Below are 7,110 nucleotides of genomic sequence, written 5' to 3'. Positions count from 1 at the left end.
GCTGAACCTCCTTCGTGCTAGGGATTGGGGCTTGCAATTGTTCCCCATGAACGAGGAATTCCCAGTAAGCGCGAGTCATAAGCTCGCGTTGATTACGTCCCTGCCCTTTGTACACACCGCCCGTCGCTACTACCGATTGAATGATTTAGTGAGGTCTTCGGACTGGTACGCGGCATTGACTCTGTCGTTGCCGATGCTACCGGAAAGATGACCAAACTTGATCATTTAGAGGAAGTAAAAGTCGTAACAAGGTTTCCGTAGGTGAACCTGCGGAAGGATCATTACCGACTAGACTGCATGTCTTTCGATGTGCGTGTCGTGTCGCGCAACACGCAGCTACCTGTACGGCTCGCAGTAGCCGTGCGCCGCGTGCGGAACCACGCGTTCGTCTCAAAACTAACGGCAATGTTGTGTGGTACGAGCGCTGAAGCGCTGGAGCGGCTGGCCTGCGGCACCTGGCGCCTGGCGCCGGTTTTGAATGACTTTCGCCCGACTGCCTGTCCGCTCCGGTGTGGAGCCGTACGACGCCCATCGGCCGTGAGGCCGTTGGACACTGAACGCTGGAACAGGGCCGCCACACGCCTCAGTCCCGCCTATGCAACTGTCTCGAAAGAGATGGTGGAAACTATGAAAAGATCACCCAGGACGGTGGATCACTCGGCTCGTGGGTCGATGAAGAACGCAGCAAATTGCGCGTCGACATGTGAACTGCAGGACACATGAACATCGACGTTTCGAACGCACATTGCGGTCCATGGATTCCGTTCCCGGGCCACGTCTGGCTGAGGGTCGGCTACGTATACTGAAGCGCGCGGCGTTTGCCCCGCTTCGCAGACCTGGGAGTGTCGTGGCCGCCTGTGGGGCCGGCCGCGTCTCCTTAAACGTGCGATGCGCGCCCGTCGCCTGGCGGTTCGCATACCGGTACTTACTCGGTAGCGTGCACAGCCGGCTGGCGGTGTGGCGTGCGACACCTCGTACAACGACCTCAGAGCAGGCGAGACTACCCGCTGAATTTAAGCATATTACTAAGCGGAGGAAAAGAAACTAACAAGGATTCCCCCAGTAGCGGCGAGCGAACAGGGAAGAGTCCAGCACCGAACCCCGCAGGCTGCCGCCTGTCGTGGCATGTGGTGTTTGGGAGGGTCCACTACCCCGACGCCTCGCGCCGAGCCCAAGTCCAACTTGAATGAGGCCACGGCCCGTAGAGGGTGCCAGGCCCGTAGCGGCCGGTGCGAGCGTCGGCGGGACCTCTCCTTCGAGTCGGGTTGCTTGAGAGTGCAGCTCCAAGTGGGTGGTAAACTCCATCTGAGACTAAATATGACCACGAGACCGATAGCGAACAAGTACCGTGAGGGAAAGTTGAAAAGAACTTTGAAGAGAGAGTTCAAAAGTACGTGAAACCGTTCTGGGGTAAACGTGAGAAGTCCGAAAGGTCGAACGGGTGAGATTCACGCCCATCCGGCCACTGGCCTCCGCCCTCGGCAGATGGGGCCGGCCGCCCGCGCGGAGCAATTCGCGGCGGGGTCGTGTCCGGTTGCCTTTCCACTCGCCGCGGGGCGGGGCCGTTCCGGTGTGCGGTGGGCCGCACTTCTCCCCTAGTAGGACGTCGCGACCCGCTGGGTGCCGGCCTACGGCCCGGGTGCGCAGCCTGTCCTTCCGCGGGCCTCGGTTCGCGTCTGTTGGGCAGAGCCCCGGTGTCCTGGCTGGCTGCCCGGCGGTATATCTGGAGGAGTCGATTCGCCCCTTTGGGCGCTCGGGCTCCCGGCAAGCGCGCGCGGTTCTTCCCGGATGACGGACCTACCTGGCCCGGCCCCGGACCCGCGCCGCTGTTGGCTCGGGATGCTCTCGGGCGGAATAATCGCTCCCGTCAGCGGCGCTTCAGCTTTGGACAATTTCACGACCCGTCTTGAAACACGGACCAAGGAGTCTAACATGTGCGCGAGTCATTGGGCTGTACGAAACCTAAAGGCGTAATGAAAGTGAAGGTCTCGCCTTGCGCGGGCCGAGGGAGGATGGGGCTTCCCCGCCCTTCACGGGGCGGCGGCCTCCGCACTCCCGGGGCGTCTCGTCCTCATTGCGAGGTGAGGCGCACCTAGAGCGTACACGTTGGGACCCGAAAGATGGTGAACTATGCCTGGCCAGGACGAAGTCAGGGGAAACCCTGATGGAGGTCCGTAGCGATTCTGACGTGCAAATCGATCGTCGGAGCTGGGTATAGGGGCGAAAGACTAATCGAACCATCTAGTAGCTGGTTCCCTCCGAAGTTTCCCTCAGGATAGCTGGTGCTCGTACGAGTCTCATCCGGTAAAGCGAATGATTAGAGGCCTTGGGGCCGAAACGACCTCAACCTATTCTCAAACTTTAAATGGGTGAGATCTCCGGCTTGCTTGATATGCTGAAGCCGCGAGCAAACGACTCGGATCGGAGTGCCAAGTGGGCCACTTTTGGTAAGCAGAACTGGCGCTGTGGGATGAACCAAACGCCGAGTTAAGGCGCCCGAATCGACGCTCATGGGAAACCATGAAAGGCGTTGGTTGCTTAAGACAGCAGGACGGTGGCCATGGAAGTCGGAATCCGCTAAGGAGTGTGTAACAACTCACCTGCCGAAGCAACTAGCCCTGAAAATGGATGGCGCTGAAGCGTCGTGCCTATACTCGGCCGTCAGTCTGGCAGTCATGGCCGGTCCTTGCGGCCGGCCGCGAAGCCCTGACGAGTAGGAGGGTCGCGGCGGTGGGCGCAGAAGGGTCTGGGCGTGAGCCTGCCTGGAGCCGCCGTCGGTGCAGATCTTGGTGGTAGTAGCAAATACTCCAGCGAGGCCCTGGAGGGCTGACGCGAAGAAGGGTTTCGTGTGAACAGCCGTTGCACACGAGTCAGTCGATCCTAAGCCCTAGGAGAAATCCGATGTTGATGGGGGCCGTCATAGCATGATGCGCTTTGTGCTGGCCCCCGTTGGGCGAAAGGGAATCCGGTTCCTATTCCGGAACCCGGCAGCGGAACCGATACAAGTCGGGCCCCTCTTTTAGAGATGCTCGTCGGGGTAACCCAAAAGGACCCGGAGACGCCGTCGGGAGATCGGGGAAGAGTTTTCTTTTCTGCATGAGCGTTCGAGTTCCCTGGAATCCTCTAGCAGGGAGATAGGGTTTGGAACGCGAAGAGCACCGCAGTTGCGGCGGTGTCCCGATCTTCCCCTCGGACCTTGAAAATCCGGGAGAGGGCCACGTGGAGGTGTCGCGCCGGTTCGTACCCATATCCGCAGCAGGTCTCCAAGGTGAAGAGCCTCTAGTCGATAGAATAATGTAGGTAAGGGAAGTCGGCAAATTGGATCCGTAACTTCGGGATAAGGATTGGCTCTGAGGATCGGGGCGTGTCGGGCTTGGTCGGGAAGTGGGTCAGCGCTAACGTGCCGGGCCTGGGCGAGGTGAGTGCCGTAGGGGTGCCGGTAAGTGCGGGCGTTTAGCGCGGGCGTGGTCTGCTCTCGCCGTTGGTCGGCCTCGTGCTGGCCGGCGGTGCAGGATGCGCGCGCCTGCGCGGCGTTCGCGCCCCGGTGCTTCAACCTGCGTGCAGGATCCGAGCTCGGTCCCGTGCCTTGGCCTCCCACGGATCTTCCTTGCTGCGAGGCCGCGTCCGCCTTAGCGTGCTCCTCCGGGGGCGCGCGGGTGCGCGGATTCTCTTCGGCCGCCATTCAACGATCAACTCAGAACTGGCACGGACTGGGGGAATCCGACTGTCTAATTAAAACAAAGCATTGCGATGGCCCTAGCGGGTGTTGACGCAATGTGATTTCTGCCCAGTGCTCTGAATGTCAACGTGAAGAAATTCAAGCAAGCGCGGGTAAACGGCGGGAGTAACTATGACTCTCTTAAGGTGGCCAAGTGGCGGCGGTGTGGCTGCATCCGGACTTGGCTTTTCGAAGTGCGGTCTTGATGTAGTCGTGCTGCTGCTGCGAGGTGCCTTCCTTGGGTTATAGTTACAGGGAGAGTGATGCGCAATACATGGGCCTAGCCCTCTTAGCCTCTCTTCTCCTGCGGTCTTCTCCCCTTCTCGTGGGCCCGCTGATTTTCGCAGAGTGGAAGACCGCACCAGGGGCTTGGGGGGGTTACCAGCCCCCCCTCGCATTATCCCTTTATAGTTGGGGGCAGCCTACAAGAAACAAGAGATGGTGGCCCTTCCGCTGAAGGTGCCACCCCAGCTACCCCAGCACCTATCCGGCCAACCGGCCGTAACGAAAATGCGATAGTTTGTGTAGCTCCCTTTGCTTGCAGTGAGTGCCACCGCACTTTTACCACGAAGAACGGTCTCGGGGTCCATCGCCGCCGCCAACACCTTGCGGCCGCCAACGCTGAGATCGTGACGGAGAGGCATCGCGCGAGGTGGACGGAGGAAGAAGTCCTGTCGCTCGCCAAGGCAGAGGCCGAACTGTTCCTTGAGAGGGACGCCCGGTTCTTCTTCGTTAATCAAGAGCTTATTAGGATGTTCCCCGACCGAACGCTTGAGGCAATCAAGTGCCGACGGCGGCAAGCTGCCCACAAGCAGCTTGTCCGCCAATTCATGGAGGCGCTTGAGATCGGTCGGGGGGAAGAGCCGGCGTCCCGCCGGGGAGCAGCGAGCTCGCTGCCTGACGCGGGCGAGGCCGCTGCGCCGCCCGTCGACGCAGCCGAGGACTTCGCGGCCGACACCACCGGGCCGCCGCCGGAGGGGCCGACTGACGCCGCCATCTGGGAGCATCTGGCGGGGCTACCTGCTTCCGCCCAGCGTTTCTCTGCTCTGGATCGAGTCATTGGTCTGGGGCGGGGCACGCCGCCCGATGTCATCCTGGGCATGCTCCCGGATGCCCTTGCGTCGGTCGGGTCCAGGGGGGAGAGGTCGATCACCAGGGCACAGCGGCCGCGCCAATCATCCAAGCGGCCGCCTGCCGCCCCGCCGCTGCAGAAGCGCAAGCGGCGCCGCTGGGAGTTCGCGCGGACACAGGACGCCTTCCGCAGGTCGCGTGCACGTTGCGTGCGCGGCTTGCTGGACGGCACCCTGCTGCAGCCGCCACCCGACATCCCCGGTCTGCTGGACTTCTGGGCGGACCTCTTCACGAAGAAGCCGATCTCCACCGCTGGCTTCATCCGTGACCGCCTTCTCCCGCACTCGGAGCCTGTCGCTCCTGAGTGCCTATGGGGGCCGGTCACACGTGAGGAGGTCGCTGCTGCCTTGCCGCCCAGGGGATCGGCGGCCGGGCCGGACGGCCTGACTCCTGCGGAGCTGCGGCGCCTGCCGCATGAAGTCCTGGTGAAACTCTTGAACCTCTTCCTCCTGGCCCGCGCCCTCCCCGAGCGTCTGCTTCGCGCCCGGACGTCACTTCTCCCCAAAACGGCTGCACCAACATCCCCCGCTGACTTTCGCCCCATTACGGTCTGCTCGGTGTTGGCGCGGACCTTTCACAAGGTTCTCGCGTCACGCCTGATGCGTGCATGTGCTGTGGACGAACGTCAGCGGGCATTCATCCCCCGGGATGGGATGTTGGAAAACACCTTCATCTTGGACACTGCTCTCACCGACGCAGTCCGCTCCTGTCGCTCTGTTTTTGTGGCATCGATCGACGTCTCTAAAGCGTTCGATTCGGTGGACCATGCTGCCCTCCGCCCCGTGCTGAGGGCTCATGGCCTGCCGGATTGCTTTATTGAGTACGTCGAAAGGTGTTACGAGGGTAGCACGACAGTGATAGCGGGCGGCGCCGACGTGGGCGTGCCCCTGCAGCCGGCAAGGGGTGTGCGTCAGGGTGACCCCCTCTCCCCCCTCCTTTTCAATTTTGCGGTGGACTATGTTTTGAGTCAACTTCCCTCCCACATCGGAGCTCGGATCCTCGGCCGCAGAGTCAACGCTGCGGCCTTCGCAGATGACGTCCTGCTTTTTGCATCGACCGCGAGGGGATTGCAGTCCCTCATCGACGCAGCCGTCGCAGCCCTCGGCCATCTGGGGCTGCAGATCAACGCCCGGAAGTGTTTCACCCTCGCTTTAGTCGCGTCTGGGCGTGACAAGAAGGTGAAGGTCGACGCCGACGTTACCTTCAAAGCGGGCAACGCCACCATGCCCGCCCTACGTGTGGGTGAAACCTTCCGGTATCTGGGACTGCAATTCTCCACCGCGGGTCGCTGCGTGTTCAACCCACGACGCCACCTGGTGGAGCAGCTGGACGTCATCTCCCGAGCTCCGCTTAAGCCGCAACAGCGCCTCTACGCCCTCACCAACGTACTTCTCCCAGGCCTGTACCACGGGCTGGCCCTCAGCCGCACCCGAGTGGGTGCGTTGAAAGCGGCAGACGTGACCATCCGGGCCGCCGTCAGGAGATGGTTCCGCCTTCCGGCGGACACTCCCCTGGGCTACTTCCATGCTCCTGTAGCCCAGGGAGGCCTCGGCATCCCATCATGCCGATGGATGGGGCCAACACTCCGCCGGTCCCGTCTCCTGGCGCTGAAGAGGATTGGACCAGCCCCCGACGGTGCAGGCCGGGACGAGGTACAGCGTGAGATTGAGGTGCTGGAGCGGCATCTTATGTGGGAGGGTCACCTCCTCAAATCGTCGACGCAGGTTGGAGAGATGTGGGCCGCGCGCCTGCACGTTGCCTTTGACGGTGCGGCGCTGTCATCTTCCGCCGCCGTCAAGGGGCAACACCAGTGGGTCGCTGACACCAGTCGCCTGCTATCTGGGCGTAACTTCATCGACGCTCTCCGCGCCCGCATCAACACCTTCCCCACGAAGGCACGGCGCAGTCGCGGGCGGGAGGCGGACACCAGATGCCGCGCGGGCTGCCAGGCCGTAGAGACCGCCAACCACGTGTTACAGGCTTGCTTCAGGACGCACGGGTCCCGGGTTAAGCGGCATGACGCGATCGTGCGCTATGTCGCCCGTGGACTCGCGCAGAGGGGCTTCAATGTTTCTGTGGAGCCCCACCTCCGCACACCTGAGGGAATCCGCAAGCCTGACGTGGTGGCGGTTAAAGACGGCATCGCCCGCGTCATCGACGCCCAGGTAGTCGGAGACCATCTCCGGCTCGACTGGTGTCACTCCGAGAAAGCGGCCTACTACAACACGCCGTCCATCAGGCGTGCCATCTCCAACCTGCAC

At 62.1% G+C, this 7,110-nt stretch overlaps 1 non-coding gene and 1 pseudogene across 1 annotated transcript; both read left to right on the top strand.

Moving 5' to 3' along the window:
* The first annotated feature begins 637 nt into the window (after window positions 1-637).
* On the top strand, window positions 638-792 carry LOC126435722 (5.8S ribosomal RNA). The gene has a single exon (XR_007580149.1). It is a non-coding gene; the product is annotated as a 5.8S ribosomal RNA (ribosomal RNA).
* A 188-nt stretch (window positions 793-980) lies between these two features.
* LOC126435721 (large subunit ribosomal RNA) overlaps window positions 981-7,110 on the top strand; it is a 9,559-nt pseudogene continuing 3,429 nt past the window's right edge.

This window comes from Schistocerca serialis, unplaced genomic scaffold, assembly GCF_023864345.2.
Source record: "Schistocerca serialis cubense isolate TAMUIC-IGC-003099 unplaced genomic scaffold, iqSchSeri2.2 HiC_scaffold_1216, whole genome shotgun sequence".
Taxonomy (NCBI): domain Eukaryota; kingdom Metazoa; phylum Arthropoda; class Insecta; order Orthoptera; family Acrididae; genus Schistocerca; species Schistocerca serialis.
The sequence above is the reverse complement of the archived record's forward strand: the minus strand, read 5'-3'. Positions and strand labels throughout refer to the sequence as shown.